We start from the raw sequence: 19,946 nt of genomic DNA, 5'->3' as shown, positions 1-19,946 counted from the left end.
TTCTGTCTCTTGCTTGCGATGTTCAGAGATAGGAGCAAGGTTGTCGATTTGCCAATGCATTGGAGACTTGAGTTTTTTCTGTCTCTCAACGTTGCATCTCTAGCCTACTCGCTCTGCTTTTCAGTTTTGTGTCTCACTGTAAGTTATCGGAACATGCCTCGCGACTTTCTTAAAATCGATCTGTTATTTACTCTGTTATTCACTGTAATATTTTTTGTTGCTTCTTTCTTTGTATTGGAAACAGCCTTTTACTAACAAACTCATTACCCTACCTGGAAGTCGATACAAGTTTTTGAGAGCTGTTTTGCAGGATTTGTGTCCCAAGACCACTGTCCCAAGACCAATGTCCCAAGACCAATGTCCCAAGACCACTGTCCCAAGACCACTGTCCCAAGACCAATGGCCCAAGACCAATGTCCCAAGACCAATGTCCCAAGAGCAATGTCCCAAGACCAATGTCCCAAGACCACTGTCCCAAGACCAATGTCCCAAGACCAATGTCCCAAGACCACTGTCCCAAGACCAATGTCCCAAGACCACTGTCCCAAGACCACTGTCCCAAGACCAATGTCCCAAGACTATTTCGTACCAAGACTGCTCTGGTCCAAGACTGTCCCAAGGCTGCACAGTCCCAAGACTGTCCCAAGACTGCTCTGTCCCGTGACTGTCCCAAGACCGTGTTGCTCCAAGACTGTCACCCAGACTGCAATTTCCCAAGACTTCTTCGGTACTGTCCCAAAACTCGTCACTGAGTGTCTGGATATCGGGTCTCTTCTTCTTCGTTGTAGGGACTATTGAACCACTGTACCTTTTACCACCACTTGAGCTCTAGTAAAAATTTTCCCAAAATCCCTATCTTACTGGTCAAAACCCAAATACTGACCGCCCTGTATTTGAAACTCTAAATTCCCCACAGGTATCTTGTGATCACCTGTTCGTTAAAATATCAACAACAAATTTTCACCAAAACTGGAAAAATTTCAAAAACAGATGGATGAATTCTCCTGAAATTCAAGGTTGACCAATGTCAATCTTTGTCCGAAAAAATGTCTGGTACCCGATTGCCACGCGTTTTCCTCCCCCCTGCTAGCGATCTTATGGGGTATCACAAAAACTGTCTATGTCCGTTCCCCCCTACCGATCCGACCAGGGTACCTACCTTAACCTGATTTTAACTTTGGATATCCGCTTCTTATAAACAACGCGTGTGAATATCTAATGTAACTAAATCGACGATGCCGAACAATTAGTTACTCTAACGTGTCCTCCCTGTTTACAATTTACAACCGCTAACCTCTAACTTAACCAGCCCCCCTGCTAACCTCCCCCCTTTTTAGCCCCCCTCTTAAGCCGAAAAATCTCTTAAGCGCCGGGTGCTAAACCTCTCGAGAGAAAACCGTAGACCTGTTTCCAGGCCTGCTTGTGCAAAAACTTCCTCAAAACAACGGGGCTCCGCTCATTCAATTTTACACTTATCTCCTATAATGTAATGTGGATTCTAAAGATACCCGCTGCCCAACTTGAGAACACTCCTTTGCGTCCTCTTGTAGTGATCCTGTGCTGGTTGTATCTGTTCTGCACTTGACAGCAGCACCACTTTCCCACTTGGCTGGTCACCTCTTCCAGTCAAGTTTCCAGTGAGTTCAGCTCAGTACTTCTGAACCACTTTCCCACTCGGCTGGTCATTTTTTCCAGTCAAGTCTCCTAGTGGTCCGGTTCGATCCTTGTGAACCACTTTCCCACTCGACTGGTCACCTCTTTCAGTCAAGTCTCCTAGTAGTCCGGCTAGGTTGCAATCTATCTGAAAACCCTTAACAACGCCCCCCACTCGGGCACCTTATTGAAGTCACTGGTTTAAATTGCTAGATTGATCGAAACGATCAGTCTTATAAAACAGTATGGGTATACTATTTAATTAATATAAAGGTTTGATCCAAATGGTCCGGTATCAAAGTCACTGTTTTTTCGTTTTATGGTTTTTGTACCTTTTTCTATACTCTTTTCTTGTTTTTGTTTCCCTAGTTGCCCCCCTTTACTCGGTTAGCTAGGCCTCGTTCGGAGAGCATACCAGGAAATTTTCTCAAGTTTTCTTAAAAAGCTATCACGGTACAACCGGAAGGTTTACACGTTCCCGCTGAACCGTACCACCCGTACTCTAGAATGGGCATGCAGCCCGGAGCTGTGTCAAGTGGGTTCGACTCCGTAGTCATGATGTCGTAAAAACGCCCAGGAGCGCCATAAAAACACTATGTAACAGTCGCCTACTTCGATCACATATGAGGCTTAAGAAAAATAGGCCCTATAACCATTGGCTCGAGAGTCAGGGACACTATCTCTTGTGTTTTTCTACCTCAAGAACGGTCGGAGCCAATTCGGTTCGCTTGCGACATGAGACTAGAACCCGTTACAGCTTAAAGGCTACTACCAAAATATCCCCCCACTCTAGAAAATAAGAACGTTCCCATACTTAGGTCTCAAAATACCCAAAATACACGAACGCCGTTAAAAACAGGGTCGGAACAATCCGTTAAGTTACTTTTTATTGGACAGTGGAACTTTGATCCATTTCAGATGAATCAACCTAAAATTCGCCTTATCTCAACATAACAATCATAAAACCCACTCGAGAAAATTAAATTAGGGACTCACATGCTGATGCACTCGAGTACAAGGAGTAATTAAATTGGTAAGCAACTCAAGAATTAGATAATATAACTAGATAAGTTTAATACTGGTCAGTTTTGGTAACAGAAGTAAATTCTGACTCTAGAATTTGAGTTTTTGTATGAACCATTGGGACACTCAAGCTGTCCACCTTTCCATTGAAGGTTCACTCTAGTTTGTTCCGAATAGTTGTTCTCTCTTCTTTTTATTATCTCTCCTCCTGTTTCGGGATAAGACAGCTCTACTCGTGTCTTATTTTATATCTGGAAATTGCGAATAGCAATTTCCCGCTGTTCTATTCAAGCACTTTCCCGCGATTGTAAATCGGTCGTTCTGATTCTTCTCTTTTTGTGTTTTCAGTTGGTGCGAGAAAACTGAGCATGACAGGCTCCATTCGAAATTTTGAAAATAAAAACTTCACTCGAAAATCACGTATTTTCATGTCCCTCAAGGTCAAACTTCCAGATATGACCGACTGGCACATTTACAGAGCTTACTTGGAACAATTTCAGTGATAGGGCTGGAGGCACCCTAAACTTCAGAAGCTGTTGGCTCAAAATTTTATTCATTAATAATTAAATCTCCACACTTGTAAGTTTCGCGATCTTCCTCGACCGCCGCCGTGCTGGGGTTACAAACCAAGCCTGCACTTATACTAGGGAGTCACATGCCGTTATATCCCACAGGAGCTGCCTACCAGCAGCCAATTGGACAAGCGTCAAACCGTCTGTTCGCGTCGCTTCTAATCTGTCCCGTGGTGTCGTGGCTAGAAAACCAAGATTGTTAGTGGAGGTAAAAGTTTGCTTCATAAAAAAATTCAAGGTTTAATGCCTAGAGAAACTCCCTGCACTTTTAACTGTGATTTAAATCTTGGATTTTTACACGGAATGACTTTCAACCATTTCCATCATAGCTTATCCTGGTAAGCATTGAATTTTATTTATATCAGTAGATTCTAGTATTAAATTTGATTTTTGTAGAGTTTATTTTAGTAGATTCTATTTTCATCATTTGAGAAGATTTGTTATCAGAAATGGGCTGACTTCGAATTTTGTTTTCCGGAACTACTTCCCATTTTGCAGAGTCAAGCCAAATTTTTTATACATGATTATATTTTCCATCCTCGTGCCTCAAACGAAAATTACGCTTAAGGTTGATTTCGATCCTACTGCTGAGGCTTAGAAGGCAAGTAACGCTAGTAGGAGAGCGGAAGAAACATCCAAGCCACCTTTAGCTCCCGGGAGTTTGCTGCAAAAATTGGTTCTCGTTCTTTTTTTTATTTCTTACCTTTCATAATGAGTTTCTTAAAATTCTATCTTAACGTTCCAAAAAAAGTTTTTCGCAAAAAGCAAGGAGTTTCGGCATGCTAAAACAGCAATTTTTTAGGAGGTAAAACTTATAATGAGCATCGAGCTTTTCCATAACTTCCGAACTTTTCCAGTTCTGCTATTTTTTCATTTAGCAGTTCTTTGCGACAAGATTCGCCTACAATGGTTGGATTCGTTTTTTATTTTTGGCCACACGTTTTGAAATTTACGTTTGATTGTATTGTACTGTGTAACATTCGCCCGGAAGATACATATCGACTGATAACAAAACTAAGTCTTAAGACGACTGGCTAGCGTCTAAACAGAGCTTTGCATGTTTTTCACCGTCTCTACCAAGCCAGTACTTTTCGGTGGTCCTTTCTAACATCGGGCCGACAAAAACGTTACTGTTCTCCGGCTTCGACCAGAACGCTCAAATTAACTGAATTACATGCAAAAATAGTGAGCTCATGGCTGGGTCTCCGTATCCCCAGACCACGAGGTCACTTCTAAAAACAGGGCTACTACTTATTATATTACTATTGTTTTTGTTCAGTAGATAAAAATCATCATCTCCATCGAAGATGGATCAACCCTTTCCCCCCCAACTCTTAGCACCTCATCCTTGTCAAAACTAATCCAAATATCAATTAAATTCAAGTCAGGACATGACAGGATGCTAAAAGTTCATATGAGTCAATAAAAGTTTTCCGTCCCGAGACCCTTCCGGATTCTTGAATCCAGTGAATCAAGCTCCTTAAGTTCGAATTCACGATAACACGGAGGGCTGATTTGTTACCCTTCACCGTTGTTCGCAACGGCCTTGCAACTATTGTAGCAGCACAATAGTTGCAACTCGGAACGTTCTCTGCACTCTGCTGCTGTTTTTCTTCAATTTCGACTTCTTCAATTTCGATCAAGTTGTTCTCGTCAGCGCAACCAACGTTGTTGTTCTTGTTCCTCTCTCGTTTTTTGTTAAAAATGGCCGTTTCAGCATTTCTCAGAAATGTGACGTCATCATTCGAATTTTTGAAATTTTAAAATACTAGAATATTCCAGCCTTCACCGTTTGGCTAAACGTTCCAATAACGCCCTTAGTTCTTAAAAACCACCAATCCGGAAGGCTTACTGCTAAAATTGCGAATTCTGCAGAGATTGCATTTTTCACATTCTGGTCGAATGTCACATACTCCCCGGACAGTCCGGTCAATGTCCTCATTGAATCGCGCAATGTTCTAAATGGTTACAGTGTCATCGAACAGAATTTACAAAATGCACGAAATTACTTTTATCTACGTCACATCGTCTCACTGCAGATTATAAATGGCATCATACTACATCACTATAGCCTTCAAATTCTTTCATTAATCTGCACATTGAGGATATGACTTAAGATAAAACATATTTTCTGACTTCCAGTGTCAATGTCCCGATTGAAACTTTTTCTCTTAGGTTTAAAAGGTGCTGGCTTGCAGGACAGTCCTGCCAACCAACAAGCTAAAATTATCCTATTATGCTCCTTCCCTTCGGAAATCTTGCTTGTTTATTGTCCTGAATATTAAAACTAAGAAACTTTGTGGTTAGAAAGAGCAATGAAACAATCTCCCTCTTCGAGAGATTACTCAAGCCTTCCACATCACCACAAAGTGATCAGTTTTCCTAAGTGATTTAAAAACAATCATGCAGGCTGGAATATTTTAATATACTCTTCCCTCAAGCCTTTCTAAATAAATAATAAGTGAGTGTCTCTAAAGCCACTTCAACTAAAACCAAAATGCAAATTTATAAATGCAACAATTTCAAAACTCAACTAAATGTTTCAGTTTTCAATTACAACTTGGTTGCTTGGTTTCTCACTTGAGTTTTTCACACACATAAAACAATTCTGAGTTTTGACTTTTCTTCATCATCCCTTTGTTCTCCTCTTTTTCGTCGTTTAGAAGTTCTAAAACTTCTAAATTCTTCTAATTTTCTTTCTTGCTGCCTCTTGTTTTCTCGACCATTCGTCAATGCTCCATTTCCTCCTCCTGTGACACTGACTCCGCACTTTCGGTTTCCGTGTCTTGTAGCACGTCATTGACTATCCTGACGCTGTTGGAAGCCGTCCTCCAACACTTCTGCTCTTCCACCCTCTGCTTACAGCAAGGTAGGGGATCCACGTTTGATTCTCTGTTTCTACAGAAGCTGTTGTGGAGACACAACGTCACGTTTCTCTCCAAATCTTCTTTCAGCATCTCTGCCTTCTCATTTCCACTACGTTCACTTGTCCTGGAAATTCTTTTCACGGCGGTGGTCACTGCATTCCGATGGGTCACGAAAGCTCGCTTGAAAGCTCCTGCCCCAATGTCCAGCTGATATTCACTGTATACTCTGCCATGCTTCGACATATGCTTTTTCGCATACTCGTACAACCATGCAGTCATGTTAGCTCTGAACCATGGCATCAATCGTTTTCTTGCCCATATCTTCTTCACTTCCATCGGAATGTTTAGAACTTTGCACATTGTCTCAAAAAGATCTAAATCTTTTAGACAATCTAATTTCCGTAATTGTTCTCTCGTCGGTGCCTCCTGTCTATTATTTTCTCTCACATGAGCTTCCAGCCATCGTATTGCCATCATAACTCCCACTATCACTATTGTTACGGGCTGTGATGAATCTGGTAAACCCATGGAGAGCAGCTCTCCAGAGTCCCAGATCAACATCAGATTACTACGCTTGGGATACCACCAGGTCTGCAGCAAGCAGTGGCAAGGAAACTCATCATGCGTCAACATGATGCTCCTCCAATTACGTTTTCCCGAAGCTTCCAGCAATGGTTCCACTTCCATCATCACTCGGTGGATTTCATCATTCTCATCTACTGCATTGTAATCTGTGACATTTGATCCTCCCTGTTTCTGTTTCTCGAAGTCACTGAAGTTCCCGCTCACATATCCCATGAACTTCTTTCCTAGTATTGACTCCAACTCTTCTTTGGTTCTCTCTGGAATTGCTGAGAACATCTTACATAGTAACTCGTAAGACTTTTCAGACATCCTCGCTAATCTCACACACTTCGGCACTGAGAAGGCTTGATCCACAATCACTCTTGTACTCTTTACGTCCACAGCTACGAAATGTACAGGATATCTGCTCTTGCACATTGGAGCCAACGTTGAGCCCACCAAATATCGTGCTCCTGATGGTCTACAATAAGTTTCGTTGTGTCTGATGTTCATCTCTGTTTCGATTGCTTCCCTCCATTTTCCTATATACTTCTGCTCAGTCTGCAGAACTCCTGGAAATACTTCTACGCTGATGGCTGTGACCATCTCATGTTTCTGTTCTAGATTCAATAGTGACTCTAAAGAACCAAACATGCTGTAGAATCCTAGTGCTGTCACTAGATTCACATCGGTGCCTCCATGGCTATCTGCTATCAGTTCCGTTTCCGTTCTCGCTTTCATCACTACATTTCCAAACAATACTGTCAACTGCTTGTGTTGTTTCTCCAGGGTTTTCACACAGTCTAGACTTCCACAGACGTGACTCTCTAGTCCACAGACTTCCGCCAGACAGCTACCAGGTTTGACCCAGTCTTCTGGTCCCCAGCCAGGCAACTCCACTTTATCTTCTCCGTTGCTCTTAGAGGCTGTTATCATCACATTATATATGATGTTGAGGTCACGCAGGTTACAGTCTGCATTCAGTTCCCTCTGTACGTCTTGTGTCGCCCGTAATATTGAGTCAGCGTTGGGACTAGGACACCATGATGGTCTCATCAATTCCCACACTGCCATCAAGCTCGTTCACAGTAATTCATCTGAGAATCCCAACCCAAACTCCACTCTCTTGTCGGATTTTGGTACTGAAGGTGCAGTCACCTCTTCTTCCAAGACCAGTCCCAATTTGGCCTGTGAATTGTTGACACTTTTAATCGTTACAATTCTGGACGTCCAGAATCTTAGTAACACCGCCTGCTCATAATCAAAGAAGCAATCACGTATGTCTTCACTCAGGAAAGGATTGTACGCTATCCCTAAGATCCCAGATACATAGCTATATGACTTCTTCTTGATCGGTCCACAGTATTCACTGGATTTCGGCAATGCTCCCATAGATTCTTTAGTGAGTCTCAACTCCTTGTTGGAGAATCTCCTGATCTCGTCTATCTTTTTCATGGGTTCCAATTCTTCAGGTTCTTTCATGTTCACCCTCATCGGTTTACTTTGCTGCATCTCCAGCATTGCTAGTAAGAACAAGGCTTTCGTTCGCTCATCGCCTTCCTTCAACATTTTAACACAAGTGTTTAACGCAGGTACTGAAATCTGCTCTATCAGGAATCGAATGAAACAGAGAGCGTCTCTCCGCTTCGCACACGCTACTGCTGCTCCCTCCTGGACTATCAGATCCCTCAGATTCGTCATAAGGAAAACCTTTCCTTCTTTTGATCTCTTTCTTTCTTCTGAATCATATTCTTCTCGAGTCAGTCCCATCATACACCAGGCGAACCTGAGTTGTAACTCTGTCCTTACGTAAGGTACTGCCACGAGAGCATGTATTCTTGGCGTAGTCCTCATTTCTTCTTCGAAATACCTCAATACTACTGCTTTCCATGGAAGGCTCACTAACTGCTCGATCGTTTCCGCCTCTACGTCAGACGACGCCAAAGTTCCATACGCCTTCTGCTTGAGGGTGGTGCCTTGCAACATCATTTCCAGATAACCCTCCATGGCTTTTTCGTCTTCCAGGGCCATTACATACCCTCTAGCCGAGTTTCGGTATTCCAACATCTCCATGTATCCACCGGTGGTTTCATCTATCGACACTGTCTCCGACACGGTTAGTCGGTTGTATTCCACTGGTGTTAGTTGTCCTGCAACACTTCCCTTTCCATGATTCATGGGAGATGGCTTGAAGTCCCTCATTTTGCTCTCTCCACATTGGCTGAGTATTTCCATTTCTAACGTTGCTCCAGTCAGAGTGCGGTCACTCCTTTTGGATTTATAACCGGTTGACTTTATTCCCGCCATGAGAATGGGTGGCACCATTGCTATATCGGTTAATATTCTATCTGTGCCAGACAATTGATAATCACCTTGCCCCAAATCCGTGACTTCTTCGACTCGCTTCCTTTTCGCTGAGTTACCAGCTTTCATCGATATCTCTGAATCCACTTTCGTCTTTCCAATTCTCCTCGGCATCACTCTGCTGCCTAACTTCATTTTCATCGCATTGATTTTATCAATCACCATTTTCGATCGCATCGTTCCTCTCCTGGTCCTTGACAGGTACACCACCTCTCCATCGTCCTGCGGTGTCATCTTGATGGGAGAATTCGCTTCACTCTCATCAGTAGCTGAGTCGATCAATAACTCACTCGGTCTTCCTTCACACTCATCAAGCTTGTCAAGTACTTCTCTCATCAAGGGTTGATTGAGACCTGTTTTGAGAATGGATTGGGTCCCATAGCTCTGAACCACAGTCCAGACCTCTTCCATGAACGCCACTCTGTCCAGCTTACATCCCGTCCTACTCTCGTGATCTCGGTGATGTACTTCCCATTCTTCTTCGGGCAGCGTTCCCAAGAAAGGTACTCTGGCTGAGGCCTCTATTCTTCTCCTCCGAGGTGATTCCATGAGGATTCTCTGGTCGTTATTTCTTGAATTGCCAGGAGAGCTGCTCTCCGGCAAATTCCGTTTCATTTCCTCAAAGGCTGACGGAGGTTCCAGTGTCGAGATGCCTTCATCCGCTGGCTCAGTCGTTTCCAACGTGTCTGCATTATTCTCAAGATCACTGAAGATATTGAAATCCAGGCTGGATGTTCCTCCTGTCGATGCCCTGTCGTCTTCCCCACCAGCTTGATCTTGTTGCATGGGTTCTTCAGTCCGACGGCTTCCACCCTGTCCGTCATCTCCTTCTGACTTATCCTTACTCGAGTTCGATGGTCCTTGTTCGTCATTGTCGGCTTCTTCATGGAATCTCGGTATGAGCAATGTACCGGCCGATTCATCTTCCTCTTCTCCATGGACCACTTTGATTTCTTCGCAGCCGAAGGGTGCTAGGAAAGTTCTCGTCTGCAATACTCCTCCAACTTTCATCTCCTTCCTCACACTGGTCAGGATCAATGAGGCTTCAGGCAATTCTGTCCTGCCTCTCATTCTCATCGGAGCTAAGCCTAGTCCTTTCCATTCCTCATCAAATCTTCCAGGCTTGGGAGTAGCGGCGTTGCTTATTCGCCTTCTCGTCGCTTGATCCGTGTATGCAAATCGTGTGTATTGTAACACGGCGGCATTTCTCCCTACGAAGTATGGATCCATCGTTCCCATGAAATTCCCTACTCTCCTTTCATTGGTTTCGAATGCTTTCAATCTAGGAGTTTGTACTACGGAGACTGCTCCGAGCAGCATCCTTCTTATCAGAGGGAATTCAGGGACTGCCTCCGGTAGCTTCTTGTAATCGCCCCAGTCCTTCGCCTCTTCTCTCACTTTGTGATAGGCTGCTGTGAGACGAGGCACTCTGGTCATTTCACCATTCGTTTTATCATAGGGCCTCAGATTCCAAAGCTTTGGAAACACCTCGATGTGCCCTCTTTCTACTTCTCCCATGCGGTCACAGAAGTGATCGTCAAAATTGATGACTGTCATCTCTGGCTCCGATATTTTCGCAAATAACAGATCTTCACTCATGAGCTCTCGCAATGCGTGCTGCTCGCACCAGTTCAGTGTACTACCGTCCACTGCCGATATGAGGTTCAGGTGCAGCACCGACCTCCTATATGCTTCCACTTTAACGTCAGGGAACGCAAAGGTGACTGCTGGTCCATAGATCACTGTCACGAACTCCGTGACTCCTCTGATCAGCGCCAAGGGATCGATTCTCATAGCTAAGCTCAAATCTGTTAATAGCGGCATGCCTCCAACATGTCGTCTAACATCTTCCTCTCTTTCAATTGTCTCGTCTTCTCCAGTTCCAAAGCGATTTTGCTGCAAGAGATACTGGATAAGAGTGTGTCTCAGGCCTCTTATTTTGTTCCACGAGTCCGTGGATTTCTTCATATCCAGATTCCTCACTCTCTCTTTCATCTGCTCTGGACAACGTGCCAGTTTCATCAGTCCTCCCAAGTTTCCGTGGGTTATTGCGATCAATGTCAGAAGTCCATCTAGTCGCAGGTTCTGTATTCCATCCGTAAGCAGTATCGCCGGTCCTTTTACGAAACTCTCCGCTCCGAACGTCACGAACAAGGCTATTAATTCCACTATCGATACTTTCACTACTGCTTGGAGGAATTCCTTTATCAAATAGTGCGAGACTTTCGGGTAAACTTTTGCCAAGAAGGACGCGGTCCATCCGGCTCCCAACCCTTCCAGCATGCTGTCTGTCCTTTCAAATCCCTCCTGTCCCTTCACTTCCTGGGTCCAGAAGGTTTCCAGAGTAATCTGACACATTCTGTTCACGAACTCAGCTGTCTTTTCTCCGGCATTTTCCGCCAGGTTCACCTCCTTCAACAAGTAGGCGGGCATCTTAGTGATCATTACTGGGCCTTGCTGAAAAGCATCTGCACCCAATGCCGCTACTCTAGGATTCAGGTGTAGCCACTGGTTTGCTTCCGGCTTGGTTCTCAGCACCATCGCTTCCAGATGAGCTCTCGTCTCCAGTGAATTCTTTCTTCTCGTGTCTTCACTCGCCACTTCCATTGCTCGGAACCACAAGTCGTTGGACATTGCCGTGATTACTCGATGGTCGTCATCTATTCCTGGTTTCAGTTTGAGTTGCCGACTGAAGTTGGACAGTTCCAACCCCAGCACTTCGTCCAACACCAACATGTGTAGCGCGTGGTCCTTGAACCCTCTCATCGCGTTTGAGATATCTGACCATACTGCAGGCAGTTCAGCCTTAAGTGGCCTCAGGTTCTCCATTTCTATCATGCGATTCGGGGCTGATATGATCACATCATATTTTCCCTCCGAAAGTAAGGCTACCATTGCATACACAAATTTCAGTCCATCCGGGAGATGTGCATATCCCGGAGACAACGCAAATACTACTCTCAACGTCACTTTATTGAATGATCCCTCCTTCTTCGCGTCCACCACCTCACCCATCGACTCCAGGATGTCTTTAATCGCTGGCCATACTGCGTTTTCTGCTGTTGCAGGATCTCTGAGCCTGCTCAGAAAACCTCTACTATGTAGATGGTCATTGATGCCAGCAAACACAATCGTTATCGGGTTCATTTCTGTCTGCCTTTGTACCCCTATAGCCAATGACACTGATTGCAATAGGTCTAGGTCAACTGCGGCCAGCATTATGACGTCCGGCCAAAACAAAGACTTAGAGGTGTACACGAACTCTGAATTCGCTACTACCATGATTTTGGTCTTTCTCATCTCTGCTTTGTCGTAGGCGGCGAAGATGGTCTCATCTTTCTTTATCGCTGTCAATCCGCCATATCTCTGGGCTTCACCATCTTGGTTCACTAGTTTTGGGTACACCCTCTCCTTCACATGACCAGGTGGTGTCGTCAGTTGCCTAAATATCTTCACATGTTGTCCAATCGGCGCTCTCACCGTCAGGAATCTTCCTGGTCTTTCTTCACGATTCCTCTCATCATGGTTCAATCTCACATCTTGCAACGGTCTTGCATTCACAGGTCCCATTGTGTTGTTGGAGGGCAGTCCCTCCAAGTCGGCAAATCTCAAGGCCGTCGTGGAACTGAAATTTATGCTAGCGGCTATCAACCAGTCTACGCCGGTTATCGAGTACAATCTGCTGACGGATAGCGTCGCTCCATTCAGCATCCTCCTTGCATCTTCGATGAAGCTCACTCTCTGTAGGTCCAGCTTCATTAGTTCGTCTTTGTATATATGCCAAGGAGACGGTATGGATCGCGACCACATCAATGAGCCTCTGCTCGGTCTCTCCTCTCGACTGGTACTCGTCGTCTCCGATCTAGTGTCCGATCTAGATGTGCCTGCTACTTCTTCGATTGGTTGGTTGACAGGTCCTATCCTTCTCCTAGGATGAATTGTCCTCCTCATCGGTGCTTCTCCCAACCGATCCTGTACGTCTGTTCTTCGACCTGATTCACCGGAGCTTTGTTGCCGGTAATTTGTGACGGCTGGGACCGTACCCAAGCGTGTTTCCAGGTTAGGAGGCACAAAGGTGGTGATCACCGTATCACTCACCGTTCCTTCTTCCTTCAGCACTCCTGTGTCAAAGAGTTCTGCTTCCAGCTCATCCAACCGTTCTTGGAAGACTCGATTCAACCAAGCTTGTCCTTCGACACTGTCGAAGTGGATGCCATCTGTGGTCAATCTGGCTTGATCAATGGCTCTCAATTCATGTTCAATGTCCATGAGGATCATTCTTCCGGCATTTCGATTTGCTAGGTTTCTCAAGATGTTGTTCCATCTCATGACTCCCTCGTTGTGCCTTCTTCCTGATGCTGTCAGGCTTCTCGTATTCATTGGCACAGTGCAAACGGTCAGTACCGCGCAATTGAATTTCTGCCAGAGGGTAGTAAACAAACACACCATCATTGATTCCCACAGTGCTTCCTGCTCATCTGATCCTCTGGAGATATCATTCGTCCCAACTAAGATCATCACATTGGGTATCTTCCCTGGATTCATCAGCTCCACCATGCGATATAATTGGGCAATCGTCGCGCCTCCAAAGGCCATCACCGTGGTGACCCATGAGGTCCTCAAATTCGACAGCACTCTGACTAAGCTGTCTCCCAATATCAGGTGAGATGTCCCGAGTGGTGGTTGCTGCAGGTTCACAGCCGGGCTCCAGGTAGCTCGATTGAAGCAGGCCCTCGGATCTGTCTCCGGAACTCCCGTGAAATTATACTTCAATTGATTATTCTTCTGCACATCTATTACACGAGACACTTTCTTCGCTGGCATCTTCCTTACTTTCCTCTCTGGGATCCTCGAGTTCCCCATGAGTGGTGTCACGTTACTCATCCCTTGTCTGATTACTGTCTGGGAGAGTTGTACTCTGTCCGTATCGTCAATCGTTCCATAGGGTGCAGTCACCCCGGAACCTGGTGCATTCTTGTTAGCGACCAATCGTCCAGCTGTCTCTATCAGTTTTCTCACTGTCTGTTCTACGACGGGGTCACCCAAGGTGTCGCTAGGATCCGGGATCGTTACTCGATTTGTCTCCACTGGAGGTCGTGTCTCCGTTGTTTGACTCATTTCTCGAGGCGTCAAGAGCTCCATCGGGGACTGCCCACGAGGAATATCCCTTGCAGGTATTACTTTCTCCACGGCCGTTGTCAACGCCACCTGCTCCGATCGCTCTTTGTATTCCTGCCTTAAGCGTTCGATCTCTTGACCCTGCTTTTTGTTGCAGTCTTCAAACAACTTTCTCCACATGTCCCGGTCTTCCTCCATCGCCAGCATGGTCTTCGTCATATCGTCTAACTCCTTCTTCGTACTTCTCAGCTGATCGTTCATCTCGTCCAGATCTTGTATGGTTTGGTTCGTCTGAACCTTCTGTGTTACTTTCGCCCCTTTTGGTGGCACAGCTGCTCTCAGTGGTGAACCAGACGAGGTCGCCTCGCTGTTCATCTCCCGATGCATTCTCGTCAGCCCAGGTTTAGGCTTAGAGGGCATTGGCATCTCACCTGGTTGGTATGTCCTAGAACTTCCCAATCCAGGCTCATTCGCCAAGTCACTCCCTGAGAGAGCCCCGTTTCTCCACCTCATCACTCTCATGTTCGGGCGGTCTAGTACTCCTCTTTCTCCATATGCTGCCATCAACAGGACTTCCGTGGGGCGGTCCCCACGGTTGTCGTGCCCCAAGATGTTAATCAGGGCGGTCAGCAACATGACCACCTCTGGGTCCTCCAGAGCGAAGTCTCGTTCGATCAGCCGACGATAGATCGCATCTACCATCGGTCCTACATCTGCCTCTGCCAGGTCCATCAATTCATCCAGGTTGAAATTGTCCATACTGTTCTTTCCAAGTTTGACTTGATTTCGATTTCAAGTTTTGACTCAAATGAGCAATTAAATGATCAATCAGGATCTAGAAAAGGAATCACGACTGTCACACCTGTCAGTTTCACCTTAATTTATATCGTTAAAATCTGCTTAAAACAGTTCAGATAAAAAGATATTTATCCTAAAATTTATTAAAATCAATTGGTTTCTAAAATTTTGGAATTCGACCTAAGATTGGACAGTCCAAACTTTGGATCTATTCCCAAGATCGTCATTTAGTTGTTCATGGTCACTAACGCTTACTTACCCATGATCTTAATAACCTAACACATAACATAACATAACATAACACACATCACATATTACATGCAACTTGGTCTTTGGCCTAACACTCTTTCGCACATCACTCAGCCTATACTTAAATAATATTTCTTATGTAGATATACTTGTATGTTCGTATCAGAGAATATCACGTGTATAAGCGCGTACAATTCCCGAGGATGCAGTCTTCCTCTATTTGGATCGTACACTGGAAGCGAGAGCTCCTTCACGTCCATTTCCACAAGGAAGTCCCTCAGCCTCGTCAAAGACAAGACTAGGTTTTCTGGGTCCACGTGCTGCTTCTCCGTCGCCCTCGCTACCAAGAAGCACAAGTACTTTCCCGGTATCTGCGACACCGCCGGAGGTAAGGCTGCTACGCCCCCTATCCCTGGTCTTTGCTTCCAAAGGAACTCCACGTTTTTATATTCCCTCTTAAAATCTGCCGCTAGCGCCGTCCTAAAACTCATGTCTGCGGTGATTGCTACCGCACATGTTCTGTTTGTGAGTATGAAATCACTGTCTGTTAGTATTATGTTACTAGAATATTCATTTGGTAACTTAAAATATGACTCAACTACCCTACCTGTATCAGGTTTCTTAGGTTCTTCGCCTGTTTCTGCTTCTAAGTCTCCTGTTTCTCTTGCTATTCTTAATTTTTTTATTATCAAGTTTTCAGTGTGGGTAAGTCCTACCCCCACTCCCCGGACAAAAATATCCATCGGCGTCCCCGTCGATCGCATACCGGGTATTAAGTCAAGGTTAGAAGCTGGAATGAGAAGTTGTCCTTCCTGGGCAGCCCAGGAAGGATCATCTCGTTCGGTCTTAATGTATTTCGCGCTTTCGCGATCTACGTCTTGAATCGTAACGCTGGTCTCTTTAGGGTCTGATGTCATTTCGTTCAGCCACTCTAAGACGCGCAGGTTCGTCAGGTTTTGTTCATTTGACTGCTGTTGCTCATCGTCGAATTCTACTTCGGGTTTCGACCAGTCGTCAACCCACTCATCGTTGTGATCATCGACTATGTCAATGTCTTGTGACACGGTTATTTCCTCTAAACCCACTACTTCCTCCACTATTTTCTTTAGATCTATCCTATCCACTACAAAGTCGTCACCGTAAGGATTGTATTTCTTTCTTTGTCTCGTCCCGTCCTTCTGACGAGTCTGCATCGTGAACGGAAGGTCCGGTTCGAAGTTCTTGGGAACCTCTGTCTGTTCGGGATCCTGCCAATCTTCCTCTGCGTAGGGTAAGGTTTCATCGTCCGCTTCGATCTGTTCGTTTGGATCCAGGTCCAATGGTGTATCCGTACCTTCCTCTACGACTTCGTTTCCATCGTTCTTCTCCCTGGTGCCTTTTTCATTGACCTCACAAGCAGGATCGATCATTAGATAATCCCCTTCTTCCATGTCTGCAGGTATACACCAGTCTTCTGTCGATGGATTGTGTGGCTTGATGTTCTCGTAGTGGGCGGCTCGGCCAGTACTCAGTCTATAAAAGCGTCCCTCCTGGTGCACCTCCGTAATCATGAAGGGTCCTCTCCATTTCTTTAGAAGTTTCTTTGTCCCTTTCGGTGGTATAACGTTCTGAAATACCCATACATAGTCTCCCACCGAGTAAGCTTTTGCACCAGCTGCTTTCTTGTCGAATCTTTTCCTCTGCCTTGCCTGTGCTTGCTGAGTATTTCGTCTACACAGATCGTTCAACTCCTGTTGACGTCTGATCACATCCCTCACGTAAACCTGTGGAGATGTTTTCTTCCCCTCATACTCTGGGTAGAAGAATGTCAAGGGTAAAGACTTCTCGTGTCCCGTCAGCATCATGTGTGGACTGACCCCAGTGGTGGAGTGTTGCGTGCTATTATAAGCTCCCATCACCTGTGGAAGGTATCTGTCCCAATCGGTCATGTACCTGGAACAATATACCCTCAGCATCGACACTAACGTCCTATTCTGTCTTTCCACTAAGCCATTCGTCTGAGGATGGTATGTCGTGGAGTGAGACTGAGCGACTTGTGACCGTCTCATAAGCTCTTTCGTAAGCTCGCCTACGAAAGCCGTTCCATTGTCCGATTGAAACGTCATTGGACAACCATGTCTTGCTATCCACGTATTGATCAGGTGGTCGCATGTCTCTTCCGCCGAGGCAGTTATGCAGGGCACGGCCTCTGCATACTTCGTGAAGTGATCTATCATGACCAAGACTTGGTTGTAACCGCTGTCTGTCATGCATATCTTCTGGTGATCTATCTGCACCACCTCGTTGAATTCAGACGACTCAATCGACTGTAAAGGAAATCGCAACTTCCTTGGATCCTTGACCTGTTGGCATGACAGGCAGGCTGTTACCCATTTCTCACATGCCTTTTTCATTCCAGGCCACTCAAAGCGCTTCAGGATCCTCTGATACACTTTGTCGATCCCTTGATGGCCCATCTGATCATGCGACCTGAATAATAGTTCTGTCTGATAGAGTTGCGGCAACACTATCGCGTTATATTTGTATAAGACCTTGTCTTCTTCTCTTCTCCTGCAAGCCACGATCCCGTCCTTGTTCAGATATAATCTCCCCTCCTTCTGCATGAAGTATTGTCTCAGGATCCTATAGCTGTCTTCTTCTAGGTCACCTTTGTCAGGTGCACCGTTTTCTATCCACCTTTTTAGGTTGCTTGTCATGCGATCATTTCTCTGCGCCCTTAGAAGGTCCGAGAGTCTGTATCTCGCCTTCAAGTACGTCTTCATGACCCTCATCTGACTATTCAGCTCGTTGGGCTGATGTGTGTCTTCTTCCATCTTAACACACCAAATCTTCGCCAACGGTTGTGTTTCTTGCTGAAACGGTTGAAGATCAGTCCTGACTGCCTCTTTCTGTGGCAATAAGCTCATCGAACGTTTCGATACTGCTATTGTTTCTAAGTCATCCGCTGCGTTGTCAAAGACACTTTCGCTCGGTATAAGGTAGCGATCGCTGTCCGGATCCTGGTACACCTCTCTGTCCAGGTCTCTCGCCCGAGTTTCCACTAGTAGCGTGTGTATCGCTAGTTCTGACAGTTCTGATCCCGAGGTCGAATTCCTGTCGGAATAGGTATCCATTCCTGAGTTTCGGGAATCATTATCCGTCGAAGGTGTTGTGCTGGAGACTGCACGCTCCTCCAGATCATGTCTGTATTTCCTTCGCATCCATCTGAACTCCCCGGACAAAACCTTGTTCTCTAGGTCCTGTTTCTCATCAGGAATTTTCTCGTCTATCTCGGACTCCCCGAACCAATTCACTTGTCCCGGTTGTTGATCTTGTGATCGCTGGTTTTTCTCCTCATCCTTCTCCCCGGACAAATAGTCTTGCAGCAGATTTTGTTTTACAACTTCACCGTCTTTATCCCGGTCTACAAAGGTGACACTTTTCTTTTGCCTGCCGCTCTCCTGTCCTTTCTGTCCGTAAGAAGTACTGGTTAAAATCTCTTGGGGTATTGAGGATACTAGTTGCTGAACTATTGTCCTACAATCCCTCTCGTTCTCTTCGTGTTGTCGTCTGGACGGCATGATCTTCACCTTCTCACTGACTGTCAGCGATGCCACTGCTGCTGTCCACTCGGGGTCATCTCTGGTCACTTCTCTTTCTAACAATCCACCCAGCATCCGCATTACTTGTGGTGTGACTTGCACCGTTTTATCCAATAATGAGAGGCTGTTTATATTCATGCGAGAGAGTTCTTGCTGGACCAGGTTCGAGCGCAGCAACAAATCCAAGGGGACCGGATCCTCCTTGGTAGGAATCTTTATCTCGGCTGCTTTCTCTACAGGTAACTCAGGATGCCCTGGAATTGGATGTCCAGACTTATCCAACCATCTCGTTAAGGGAAGCGCTTCATAAGTTTCTTTGTCCAGAAACGAGAATCCCTCCTTTACTTCCGCCTGATTGGCCTGCTTCTGCTCCAATCTTTCATAGAATTCAGTTTTCTTACTGAGGCTGTCAGCATTCTGGTGTTTGTCACGCATCCTATGTTCGATTATCATATGGTAGCCATCCAGTCTTACTATCCACCTACCAATATAACTCTGATCCATCGAGTAGGTCTTCAACCAGGATAACGCTCTGTTGTCCACGCGTAACTTGAAGGGAGCGCTCCCCAAGTATGCACGGTACTTCTCCACGAAGGTGACTACTGCAAACATTTCTGCTTTTGGTGCGCCATATTTCATCTCTGTGTCACTCAAGACTTTGCTGCCGTATGCAATGGGACGGAGAACTGTTCTTCCGTTCCATTCTTGCTCTTGATGCAATATTCCTGAGATGGCCACCACCGATGCGTCTGTGTCAAGAACATACATGCCTTTTTCTGTAGGCATGCCCAGCACTGGCGCTTCGCACAGTTCCCGCTTTATGTTCTCGAAAGCAACTTGTGCCTCATCGTTCCATTCGAACTTCTTCCCTTTGTTGCGCATCAGCTTCTGCATCGGATACACCTTGTCCGCATATCCTTTAATGAATTCACGGTAGTAATTGGCAAACCCTAGGAAGCTCATGAGCTGTGTGTCCGTTCTAGGAGCTTTCCATGTCAACACTGCTTCCACTGCTTCAGGGTCCGGCCTCACGCCATGCCTATCCACCATCCTTCCTAGGTACTTTATCGAATCCCTAAGGATTTCACATTTCGATGGTTTGCATTTCAAGCCTGCTCTTTTCATACATCCGAAGACCTCATCGAGCCGATCAATGT

This window comes from Symsagittifera roscoffensis, chromosome 5 (genome assembly GCF_963678635.1).
Source record: "Symsagittifera roscoffensis chromosome 5, txSymRosc1.1, whole genome shotgun sequence".
Taxonomy (NCBI): Eukaryota; Metazoa; Xenacoelomorpha; order Acoela; family Convolutidae; genus Symsagittifera; species Symsagittifera roscoffensis.
This window is presented reverse-complemented; position numbering follows the sequence as displayed.